Source organism: Rhamphochromis longiceps, linkage group LG17, assembly GCF_057381845.1.
Source record: "Rhamphochromis longiceps isolate RC_006_pf linkage group LG17, R_longiceps_female_GT1.1, whole genome shotgun sequence".
Lineage (NCBI taxonomy): Eukaryota > Metazoa > Chordata > Actinopteri > Cichliformes > Cichlidae > Rhamphochromis > Rhamphochromis longiceps.
The window spans coordinates 27406498-27420178 of record NC_140573.1 but is presented as its reverse complement, the minus strand read 5'-3'; positions in this window follow the sequence as shown (position 1 = coordinate 27420178).

Genomic DNA, 13681 nt, shown 5'->3' with positions numbered 1-13681 from the left:
AGCAGATGGGTGGGTGGGACTGCTGTTATCATCTCATGTACAGCCAGATCTGTCAGTGATATGAGCAGACCAGGGATATCCCCTTTTATTTGAAAAAATAAAAAACAAAAGCAAAAACAGCTGTAAACTGAACACTGAGAGCAAGGGTTTAGTTAATACACTGACCTTATTAATGAAACAATGTTACATTTTAACAAATCATATATCCTTCCATTGTCCGTGGGAGATAAATGCTTTGAGTGCTTGGTAATATAGAATACCTGTCCATTTGCCATTTATGACAAATAAGGAAATTGATAATTACTATATGCCCATTTTAAGGTGAACTATTTTTTTTATCCTTTCCAGTGTTTAGTCTTAACTACTCTTCCAATTTAGTGAACAGCCTACCTATCTAATCGATAACCAACAGCAGTATTTATTCCTATTATTGAATGGGGCATATTACTTGCTAATATGCCTCAATCTTTCTGTGGATGAGGTAACGCCTTTAAGTTTAAGCTCTTCTCATATATCCAGCGAACTTGTGAGAGTGTAAAAAGCGTGACTTGGCTCTTAAAAGCATCAGGATCTGACCTTGATTCCATTAATGCACTAATCTGACTGATGAAATACCCCCCCCCCCCCTCCCGCCCCCCTCTTCGTTATTGCCTCTTAATCCTTATCACCTCATGTGCACCTGATTGTTTCACAACAGCTGGTTGCATTTTGTCATTGAAGAGAGGGCAAAGAGATAAAAAACAGATGAAGAGAAGTACACTCTGAACTTTCTTTCCCACAGGCCGGTCTCACGTGCACAAGCTTTACCATAATAGGACTCAGTATAGATGATTGGGTGCACTTGTTGCTAATTCAAGACTTGAGGTGTCTGAAGCTCTTAGCCTGGTTGGTATGGAGAGCAGCTATCGTGGGACAAAAATTGCTGTGTTATCTCACTTGTGTGTGCTCTTGTGCTTGTACACGTGTGAATGTGCGCACAAAGTAGAACATGACAACCAAGGAGGAAGCGCAGAAACACATGTCATGGGATGCCCCCCCCCCCATACTGTTACAACTGATGTTATTTGCTGATTGTAGAAATGAATGAAGAGGAAGTTTGTAGCTGTTGCTAAAGTATGCAATTAAAAAATGATGTAAATATTTTTTTAGGCCAGCCACTTCTTCTTTTAATAATAATAATAATGGATACTTTATTGATCCCCATGGGGAAATTACTTGTTTTTCTCTGCATTTGACCCATTCACTCAGTGAAGCAGTGGGCAGCCCACTAAGCAGGCGCCCAGGGAGCAGTGTGTAGGGACGGTACCTTGCTCAGGGGTACCTCAGGGTAGCCGTTAAGTGGATTCGAACCGCCGACCTTCCGATCATGGGGCGACCACTTTACCTACTGAGCTATCCCTGCCCCTTTTATGCTCCAATTGTCCAGTTTCCTCAAATTTTTTAAAGGTACCCTGCGCACCAATCTGAAATATAACAAGTTTTTAGCTAATGGCGCTTTCTATTTTATGCCTGTCAAACTGTGGTATGTTTGGCATTTTTTATAGATTTACCTAAAGAAGTGGGAACAAATTACCTGATTTTCAACAGGCTGTTAGTAACAAGTGCCTAAAGATACAAATTTATTCTTTGCTAAATTGTCCGTTATGTGGAGACACAACACTGTTTCACCCCTTGAGTTAAGTGCCGTTTTAATGCTTGAATGATTCATAGGTCAGTGTTAAGTGGATGAACAAATAAAAAGAAAAAAACAAAGCATTTCTGTAAAAATCGACTAAGAGGAACTGGACTGAAATTAAGTGAAATGTGCAAAGAAAAGCCTTAAGAAACCTAACAAAATGAGGCATCTCAAGAATGTTCTACAATGCTGCATACTGTATATTGTGTGCACAACTCGAGTAGTCTGTGAAATTAATAACGCTGATCCCAGGCTATAACAGTATTTACAGTAAGGTTAAAGGTCAGAATAGAAAACCGCTTACAGGCAAGGCTGTTTGTCAGTTTCGCTCTCATGCCTGGATGAAAATGGCCCAGCTAAATAGAAGGTCACGACTTCAAAACAATAACTATTACCATTCAGAAACTGCATGGACCTACAAGAGCAAGGTCAAATTGGACTGCATTAGCAAGCGCAAGCCATGATATCATACAGTGCTTTCTTTGACTTGCGGTAAGTGAAAATACAGAAACAGCAAGTGGAAAGGTGTAAATTATGAGAAGACCCTCTGGCCTGAGCAGCCATGGCCTAGAGCAAAGCAGTCATTACTGTAACAGGAATAATGCTGAGGAGAGAATTTGAAATTCTGCACAGGACACATTAAAAATAAATCAAGGATCGCTAACACATTATGCTGCCCTTCTAATTAGTTTTTTTTTTACAAAACATGTTTCCACTACCTTTACAATCCTTCCTCCTCATCACCATATTTTATGCAGGACTACGTTTCCTTTTTTTTCTCTTAACTTTGTACCATAAGCCAGCACCTATCATCAGTTGACCAGTGAATACAACTTAGATTGAATCCAAGCTTTCGTCTTTTGAAGTGAGTGTTCTCAATTTCCATTTTCTATTCTTGCTGTCTTATCCAATGCTGATGCCATCTCTGCAGCTCTCTTGACGCACTATTCTATTCAGGATTTATCGGGCCAGGCTGAATAAACTCAACTATGAAGTGGCTCGCATCATATGCTCGCAGTGGCTGTGCACAACAAGACAAAAGAGCCCAAAGAGTAAAGGCAGGCAATATGATTTAACATCTCGTTTTATCATTGGTTCCATCAACAACGCAGTGTTTACAGTGGGAATAAAAGAAAGGGCAAACACACATTGGGAATAGAAATAAATACTGTGTATTATATGTTGATATCACTCAGCGTCTTTCTCTGTCTTCTCCTTGGAGATCACTTGAGTGCGGTTATTGATCAATAGCCAGTCTCACAGCTTGGTCAGAGCCATTAAGATGTGTAGGTGTAAACACAGGAAAAGAAAAAAAGGTGATCCCCGCTCACTCCTGTTGCACCAATCAGTTCCAGGCACAGCAAATGATCCTCTGCAATACTGTGCATCAATACAGCATCAAAGCATCTGCGGATAGATTCAGCAACACACAACAACAAACAAATAAATACGCCTACAGTTCGTCTGTGTATGGATCCACAGAGCATTGCACAGAGGCTGCTTTTAAGTTCCAACCAATAAATTATATCAAACAGTGCAACATGAGAAAACAAATAAACAAACAAAAAACATTTGCATAGTTGACCTCTGTGACAGAAATGTCGTTTTTGAGACATTTAATTGCCCGACTTCATTCCCTCTGCTCTATCAGATCACTAATTAAGCAATAGACGCTCTGATTGAAAGTCAAGAGAGCAGCAATGGCTGAGAAACGAGATATAACAGTACCTCTGGGACTCCCATAGTCACACTCTGACATCTATAGTCAGGCCTAATAGACCTGCTCCTCTATTTATGCACCAAGTGTAGTTTATACTAAGCTCATCACCTTCCTCAGTGCAAATAGCAAGTATATAGCTAGACAAGCCATGCATGTGTCAATTAATATGTATTTGGGTGGGTTTAATGGCTTAAACTTGTAATAAAGTGTATAGAAAATGGTATGTTTATTGATCAGATGGTTGTTTGGATAAAGAGAAGGTAAACAGATGTCTCTGCTAATGTTTCTGATTGGTACCTCAACTGAAAGGCTGCAGGGTTTGTGGCTTTTTTTCCTGCGTGGTGCTAGGTTGCTTATTTAACATGTATAGACTGTTAACAGACCTTTCTGCCTGCAGAAGCTTAATATATCTGGAACTTGTTAAAAACACAAATCTAAGGTTTTTTCTATTACTTGCCATGTGTTTTGTGAAGCACTGCAAGGCTAATGGTATGTGCTATTGAAAGCATTACAGTTCTATTCCTTAATTTGACCAAAAGGTTTCACATCGTGACTGGATATTTAACTTTAAGAAGTGGTCACTGTGCCTTATTTGTTACAGTTGATTCAAGTTCTTGCTTGTATAGTGGTCTCTTGAAGCTCGACAAGGGTTTGTGCCTCCTTCCAAGACAAATCCTTTTTATTAGTAATTAGCAATGCAAATAATACCGCTGTTTATTTCTGTTCTTTTAATATGTTCACCATATTGTGTTTCGACTATTTTACTCCATTCAGGACTCCAGTCCTTTAATATGACTGACCAAAACTGGGCCCAAACTCAAGTAAATACTGGCTTTATAGCAGGCAGAAAACACACAAACATTTCCAGTGGGATGCCTGTTCCTACCCTTTAGGTAGTGAATTGATTGCAAACTCGTTAGCTGTAATCCAATTGTACATCACAATTCTCACAGGAGTCTTTGTACTACCTAATGCAAAAATTTACCTTTTGCATTGGAGGTAGTAATTGCAGAGACAAAGGCTGAATGAGAATGAAGGTAAGATACAAATGAAATATAAAGAAGCATGTGTTTATTTACAGATCAGCGCTAATAGTTGGTTTGCCTTAAAGGGTGTTTAACCATAGCCTTTTACACCAAACAGCATCTTTGAGAAAGTTATTACTATTTTCATTATCTCAAGAATAATGGACATTTTTTGGTCAATTGTCACTCAGAATTAACAAGAGAGTTCATAAGTCATTGTCAAGTAAGTTATAATTGTCTTAATTCCTTTACTGTACATGTTAAGATTGTGCTTGCTTCCATAGTTACCTATACCCATCAGAAGCCCATTATGCTGCAGGTAAAACACAGCAGGTATGTTGAACCGCAGTGCAGTAGTGCAATGCAGTAGTGGTAGAATCTGTATGAAATCCCCAGGTAATGCTTCAGGAGTTGTCACATGCATCAGCATGAGGATTCGCAAAATTGAGTGTATTAGAAATGTAGTTGTAGATGTTTTAATATTTCAGTTGCTTTGTAACTGAGATGCATTAAAGAAGATTCCATTGTATGCCTTGTCTGATTCATTAGCAATTGACTCTAAGTACAGTAGCTCTTTTGGCCGTCACTGAACAGCTTCAGGGCAGTGTCCTTGAGACAGTGACTTAGTTGTTGTATGCACCCATATGTAGAGGGACCTAGTGTTTTTCCCTCTCAACACTTTGAGGCATGTTGGCAATAGCTAAATGCCTTGAAAGCAAATACTGACACCTCCCAGTAGTAGTGCTGTGGCTTGCAGATGCCCCAGGAGAGGAACTAGCTCGAACAAAAAGACTGAGGGGATGTTGTAAAAGAGGAAGGCATGATAGGAGATGTTTGTCAAGTCATTTCCTCAGACGCAATTCTGAGTTGTGGCTTGGATGTTAAAGCAACCAGATTGAAATGCTGTAAGCCATTTTTTTTTATATTTCACATCTTAACCAGTCCAGTTTATTAGGCACAGTTTTTGACTGAGTCTAGTGGCAAAATCTGACACTAGAATCCATGGAGATGTGTGCATGGATTTTGTAAGTACATCTCTGGTTTTGAAACCACTTCCACCAGTTTTTTCTGGCACATTCTCCATTAACTACTAAGAATATCTCCTGCTGTATATACCTGTGCCTACGTGCCGAGGTGGACAGGTGGCTGGTTATAAGCTCTGCTTTTCACCACCACAGTGAAAGAGCGCTACCTTTCTGATTAGGCAGATGTCAGATACTTGGCAGAACTGTCACCAAGATTCCCCTACAGTGGTGATCTTAACTATTTTTTCTCCATGTAGCTGCACTGACACTTTTGCTATGTCACAGAAAACCACACAGTTCTGGTGTCTGGTGTCATGGAACGGCTTCTCTTGTGAAGGTTTGTTCCACTGCTTTCTTCTCATGCTCAGTCAGAGTCCGGGGAATTTTGAACGCAGGCCTTTGTATTGTTCCTGAGCAGTTTTTTTGCAGTATGGTGGGGTGAATACTGTCTTGATGAGGAAGGCTGCTGCTGTGGAGTAGTGCTATTTCCATGGCGTGGTGTGCTTCATCTGCAGCAATGTTTGGGTGTGTGGTACATATTTTAGTAACATTCACATGAATGTTAGCACCCAAGGTTTCCTCTCTATTTCTCTCACAGTGACTACCTACACATTGTTCTGAGTTTTAGTTGATTTTTCCTTAGACCTTTTCCTTACCTGCTGCCCTCCTGTATTTCACCCCAACTTTATTGCAACTTGGGATGCAGAAATAAGGGCAGCATGATGGCACATTGGTTAGCACTGTTGCCTCACAGCAAGCAGATCCTGAGTTTGAGTCTGCCATCTGGCCACGGCCTTTCTGTGTGGAGTTTGAATGTTTGCGTGGGTTCTCTCCAAGTGCTCTTGCTTTCTTCCACAGTATAAAAACATGCAGTTGGTGGGGTTTATTGGTGATTCTAAAATGTCTGTGAGTGTGAATGAAATGCTACGTGAGAGTAAGGACTTTAAGTTATAGAATTTAGTCAGTTTTCAAGAAAGTTTCGGCAAGAAACTGTGTAGATACTTCTTCGCAAGAAGTCCTTTTAAAATCATCACTTGCTGTCCATGTACTTGGACAGCATGTATCTGTCCAGAAACACTTCTGCCATTGGGCTACTCCCAAGGGCTACCAAAGCTCCCAGCACTGCAGAGAATATGTCTTGTCTCTTTGGCCTACACTGCTAAATGCCTATTGTAGGTGCTTGAATTAAAAAAAAAAAAAAACGATTGTGAGCATTGGTTACATTACCATATATTATAATATACCTGGCGAGTACTGATTAAAGCTTGGCAGATCACATACGGCTTGTGAGTGGTGCAGTGAGTAACACTGCCTTACAGAATGTCTCCAGACAGGCTACTACTCTGTGCCAGAGATAAAAGTGATCTTCCTGTTCCCGACTCTGTTCCAGATACTTTTCCCCTCCTGTCTGTTTTCACTTGGCTGGTTCCACTTTTAATAGGTCATCTAATGATGAAGGCAGACTTGTGGCCGACACACCAATCACAAATGAGGAGCAGGGCTCAGACTTACCCACATTCTAGCTCTCCTGCTGAGCTCACTGCAGGGAGTTTATCGACTCGTCCTAACAATCCTTATAATGCTTTATTCAGACCCACTTTACTTTTGAATAGGTGCTTTGTCACTCACATTTCTTTTTTTTTTTTTTTGCCTCCCTCCTGGAGGGAGAGATTGTGTATTAAATCATTAACGGTTGTCCTAACAATGCAAATTCCCTGTGAGTGCTGATCTGTCAGTGCAAACTCTTGGCTTCACACAAAGAGTGAAATCGAGTATGATAAGGGGGCTCATGAATAAGTGAACCTGACATTTCATGCTTTGAAAAGTCATACCATCTCCATTGTGATGAATATTTTCATTTGCGACTCCATTATTTTCAAAAGGAGTTGTGTTCCTGCTGACTCTTTCTGCCTGACACTTAACCTACTCTTAGCCCACGATGTTTTGCATCACAGGTACATTATATAAATGAATTTAACCCCTTCTGACAATTTGGAAATAATAGCTTGGGATTTGGCTGGTAAGAGCAAACTAATATGAATGAGTGCAATAGATGAAATGAGTGCAATAAATGAAAAATTTCCCCAAAGCTAAAAATAAAATAAAATCTGCCTTCCATGAAATTGTATGAATGTTCTCCAGAACACAGTTGAGTCATATATCCAAAAGTGCAGTTCTTTTAACTGGACTGGTGATCTTTGTGTTACAAATCATGAAGTGATATCATCATGCTACACTGACTCCTCAACACTGAGGAGGAGAAATGCTAATTGTTAGTACTGTGTTCCCCCTTAATTTGAAAAAGAGGGGTTCCGCAGGCAGCTTCCTCTTGCCATATGCTCAGCCAGCTCAGCTCCGTCTTGCAGGAGCCACCTCAGCCTTGCAAGTGTGCAGAGGAAGTTGACATAATAGCCCTAAGTCACAAATGACACAAAAACCCAAAAAATACAGAAACTCTGCCACAACTGCTTCCAGCTATATGGCGGTTTGTGTTTGTGCGCTGCTTTCTTAATGTCTCAAAACATAACATCTGTTCAGCACTATTTTAAGAAGCATAATGCCAGTGAGCAGTGTTTGGAGATGGAGCCACAGGCACAAAGCAAGAGCTTCTTTTTGCATGCTCATAAAAGAGGCATACACTAAAGCCAATTGTGTCAAGATTTATCAGCAGGGCTTTAAAAATCATTTATTCGATGAAGATGGACATATATGTCAAGTCTTTGGTGATTGTGGTACAGGTAGGAGTAAAGGACTGAAGAATAAGCCTGACATCTGGTTGACATCTAAATGATGTGCTCATTGCAACGATTGGTGGTGATTTGGGTGTCGCATCACTTGGACACTTAAATGACAGAATAAATGAAAGTTCATTCATGTAGTGAATGAAAGCCAACGGGAAAGAAAAGATTTCAGTGATGAACAGTGTAAAAAAATCTGGTTCCAATGCTGCTCAGCTGAAGGAGTTAAAAACAATATTTGATTGAATGCATTCACAAGATCACCATCAAACATTAAACATCCACATACCAAATCCCAGTTTGTACAACTTGTTCTAAAAAATGTTGCCTTTATTGTTTAAGTGGCAATAAGCCCTGCTATCTGTGAGGCTAAATCCACCGACTAAACAAAGCTCTTTGAATATGCCATTTAAAAAAAATAGTATACAGCTACTCTAACAGGCTGCATAAGATTCTCCATTTTATTAACAAATAAAAGTGGATCAGGGCCAGCGGTAATAAAGGCTGGAGAAACAATGCAGGACTTTTAACAGATGAATTTCACCCAAGGCAGAAATGTTGCTCCCTTCAGAAATAAAGCACAAGAATTTTTATAGTTTGTTTCATAAGGGGGCTTTATGACATTACAAGTTACAAATAATGCGTTACTGTAATCTGATTACTTTTTTCAAGTAACAAGTAAAGTAAGGGATTACTATTGCAAAAAAAGGAAATTTTTTTGCAAGAGTATCTCATCACAATGACGTGAGCGAGTGCGACGTTCGTGGCAACAGCTGTGCAGATCAACAACGGATAATATATCGAGTGGGGGAGAGAGTATGAGCGTGCAGCGTTTAAAGCGTGGAAGTACTGACCTTACTTTGAGTTTGATTCCATAAAAAGTGACAAAAACATTAGCTTCCAATCTTCACTGCGTGGGAAGAAAACTTCTTTTTACAGCGAAAAACCCTAAACTTCCGAGCAAGCACCAAATGGGAAAGTGAAATTCATAGAGAAACTGCCGTATCCTTCCACTGACCTCTGCGGCACACCTGCACCATGCAGGGCAAACCTCCGCCTGCCCCACTCCTGCTATACAGGTGAAAATAGAGCAACAGGACCGCTGAGTCTTTAATTTTATTTATTTTCTGCTGTGTTTTACGTGCATCTATTTGAAAGACTGAGAGTAAACACAAAAAAATATTTTATTTTATGTGCTGGAATGTGCAGAAAATAGGTTTAAATGTTAAACAACTTTCTTCCGGTAACAGATTACTTTTTGGGGGAAGTAATCAGTAATTAGTTACTGATTACAACACTGGTGGTGTACCAAGGCAAAATTGCAAAAACATAATGGACCTAACATGGACCAGCTCTATAAATTATATTCAGGTGTTGAAGAAGCACTGTTAGAAAAAAAAAAGGTTTAGGAGGGTTTTTTCTGTTTTTTTTCAGCAGCCAAAATCTTTGAAGTTCTTCAATGACCAAGCCATGGGTCACAGTGAACTGAATCTAAAGTCGTAATGCTTTCATTTCAACATTTCAGTACCAGTGAAACTATACCGTATCTGCTCGATGCTAGTAGAAAGAAAAAAGTGGTCTTTTAAATTATGAACCAGTCTACTCTTCACAAAAAAATGTAAGAGTGTGTGCGGAAAACACGGTTCAAAGGCCTTCTGTTCAAGTGTGAGTTAGGAACAACCTGAGGCAGCTGCCTGGGGGAACACAGGGTGGGGTTGGGACATGATAGCTCTGAAAGTCGAGTATGTAGGGAAGGCAGCTGGTTGAAGCAATGAAGTGCAGTGAGGTGACTTAAAAAAAAAGAAAAAGATAACATTAAATCATTTTGAGTGACCAGTACATTTACTCAGTGATTATTTGTCTCTTCCATGAAAATCATTGGAGTCAGGAGTGTGACCTGCCCTTAAAACATTTTCATAACCATGTTTGAGGGTCAACCACTGAAGAAAAGGGGGAAAAAAAGATAAAATGAGAGGCTTTTTACTGCCAGCAGCAAGTAATGATTTCCTATCCTGTCTGGACACAATCTTGTACCATTGCCCTGGAAGGCTGTACTTCACCTTTTTAAGACAACATGGAATATCCCATTGGCATTAACCTTAAGAAACGATCAGTGAAAACAGGTTAATGTGGTTAAAGACAGAACGTCCAAAGATGGACTACCAGTGATAAATGAGGAGAAAATGAAGATTTAAACCCCCGTGGATTAATGAAAGGTGATCACTTTCTAAGGTTTGAAATTTATGTATGACTTTGGCAAGAAAACCGGGGGACAGAAGGATATGTTGTCACTGCAACGGACACCAGGTGTAGGGAAATTATTGTCAAATTAATTTCAGAGCCAATTCTAAAGTATTATTAAACTGCCTACCTTGATCATTCATCCTTGAGTAATAAACTGTGATAAACCTCTTTTTGATGGCCGTGTAAGAAAGACTTTCTGTATACAGATAAGTCTCAACATGGAAGTTAAGATTATGCCCAACAAGACATCTACTAACTGCTACATGGACAAATACAGACACCGAGACATGAAAAGAAACAAAATATGTCAAGTTTTCCCCTAAAGGACTCAGACACAGTTTTTAATTAACGACACTCCAATGAAAGGCAACAAAAAGTGATCACAGGTAAGTAAGTGATTCCCAGGTAAGTCTCCAGTTAAAAGCTTAGGAGGCAGTTTTTTCAGGTTGGAAGAAGAGGGAGATACATTATACTTCAAGTAAGTAGCTAAATGGAATGAACATTTCTCTCTGTTCTCAGATTGTTGGGTTCTGAGGAACTTACTTGGAAATCATGCAGGACCTCCAGCTATCTTACAAGTGTACGTTTATCTTACAATCATTGGCCCGGTAATTTAAATTTTAGCGTGTGCAGCGGGGTGATCACCGATCTTAAGAAATAAAAGTGGATCAAGGCCAGCGGTAATAACGGCTGGAGAAACAATGCAGGACTTTTAACAGATGAATTTCGCCCAAGGCAGAAATGTTGCTCCCTTCAGAAATAAAGCACAAGAATTTTTATAGTTTGTTTCATAAGGGGGCATTATGACAATGGTTATTGTGTGCCCATGGGTGAATGTGCACTTCTCTTGATTTTTTTTTCTAGCTTAGCTTTAGTCAGGGCAGATGCAGGAGAAGAGAACTTAGAAAGAGAAAGAAACCTCCAAGGCTCAAATGAACAGGTTTTGTGCAGAGGCCAGGTGGCAGATTGCTGGAGTTTGGAGATGAAAGCAGCAGAAGACTACTGATCTACTCTACAAGACAAGTATAAAACCCCCCTCTTCTATTTTCTCCCTTTCTGTGTTTCTCTCCTCCATGCCCACGAGCAAGTGATACATCAGGGTCAGGCGTGGTTGAGTGTAGGGAGGATCAGAGTGGCTGGCGCCTACTTATTTGGGCTCAAGACATATGAAAAGGTCAGAGGAAAAAAATGATTGGAAAATATGGAGGGAATTTTGTCAAAAAACTACACAATGCAACAAAAGCTGCTTAGTATTTTCGCCTCATCAGTTTCTGAATGAGAAAAATGTCAGGCTGCACAACAATGATGAAAAAGTCACATTAAAATTAAGTTTGTTGGTTCCGTAGAAAGAACTCGCCGACAAGCTCTATGCAGAGCATCATGATGCTTTCATCGACTTTCAGGATCCAAATGAATGAAGGGTGCTTAACTTTTAGGCATCCATAGTCTGTCAAAGGAAAACATAAGGTGTTGTTCATGTATTTGCATTGCTGATGAGCTCTCTGGCATCTGAGTTTGCAGGTGGTTCATTTTTTGTTTATGAGAGTGCATAAACAAAAAAAAACGCATGCTGTAAATTCCCACCCAGGATGCAGATGTTGCATTGTTTCCACACTTCTCTCTCTGTAGTACAAAAAGAGGGGTTTGCAGACAGGATATCACTGTTGTTGTAATATCCACAATAATTTGTAGGACAACATATTCGTCCGTCACATAACAAGTCAGGAATCTTTACTACACTTAAGTAAGTCCTTGATTATTAGAGTAAACACTGCAGTTAGTTTTTAACCTTCCCATCAAATGACAGGTTGATTGTCGTACCTTCAGAGCACTGATTATAATAAACGCATATTTCTTATGTTATTAGCATATGACAAAAAATTTATTGTTGTGGATTCCATCATGGAAACTAAACAAGCTTTTAGGACCATGCACAAAAGTATTGGGCCACACCAGGTAATATTTGAAGTCAGTGGTTTTCCCACTCATTGTCACAGGATTATCAAACTAAACACCTAGCCATTCAGTCTCCTTTAAGAGCTCACTGAATTCACATATGGTATCTTAATAGGATGGTACAGTACCATTACAACAAGTCAGTCACTATAAAGTTCATCCCTCCTCAGTCAACTGTAAATGGTATGTAGATTAGTGACTACCTGCCTGCAAAATATTTGTCTGCCTATGTCTGGGTGTTTAGCCCAGTAAGACCTTAATCCATTTGCTCTCTGAGCAGTAGTGAAGTTGTGAAAAATTAATCATAAGACAAAAATTTAGACTGTTCACCTTTAAAGTAAAAGTTGTGCCTTACCTCAGCAACCAACACATTCAAAAGGATTTTTACTTTGATGATGATTAAAACACTAATTATTTTTGCTTGTTTTGTTTTTTGTAGTAGGCAAATCTAATAATTATTATCTTATAATTACATCTCGTAATTTTAATCATTCTTTCTCTCTTTTCATTAACGTGAACATCAGTAGAAGCACTAGTTTTTGAACACCGCCCTGGATAATACAAAATCTTGTACCTGGATAAATATCACCAGACGTCACTGTAGGAATAATATATCCCATCTGTTTTTAGAAGTCATTGTAAGAACTGATGAAATTCATGATATATCCTCACTGACTCACTAGCCCTCAGGGTCGGCTGGGAGGGCCTGTCCTTTCAGGGTTGCGTCATGCGGCAGTTGTGTATGCACCGACTCTCCGAGGAGCAACCATAAGACAAAAGAAGAAAGGGTGAAAAAGATTTAGTGGGTGAGATTAAAATCTCAAAGGGATGGTGAGAAAGCCAACCCTGTGCTGTTCAATTTAAACAAGCTTGGTAGGGGACTTTATTATTTATATTCTTATTTACAATGGCTTTGACATTTTTATCTCCATTCCCAGCAGCAAGTGGCAGTCAGAGCATTGCTTCTGCCCTTGGACGAAGAGTCGTCCGAAATAAAACTTTTTCTTTCCAAAATCACAACAATTTTTCCATCAGCTTTTTCGATTCCAAGACAAAGCTGTATTCTGCTGTGCTCACTTTTCATTGAGAGCAGAAGAGCTTATTACACAGTTGAATGACTAATACTTCATATTGTCATAGGACAACAAGCATCAAAGATGAGGATCACCATAGTCCTCTATTGTGTGCCTCAGCTATTGTCATCAGTCACTAATTAGTAAATAAGAGCTGTTGACATGGTGCTGCACAGTACTAATGAACACAAGAGGTTTTAAGCCACAGGGGACTCAGTCACTGTA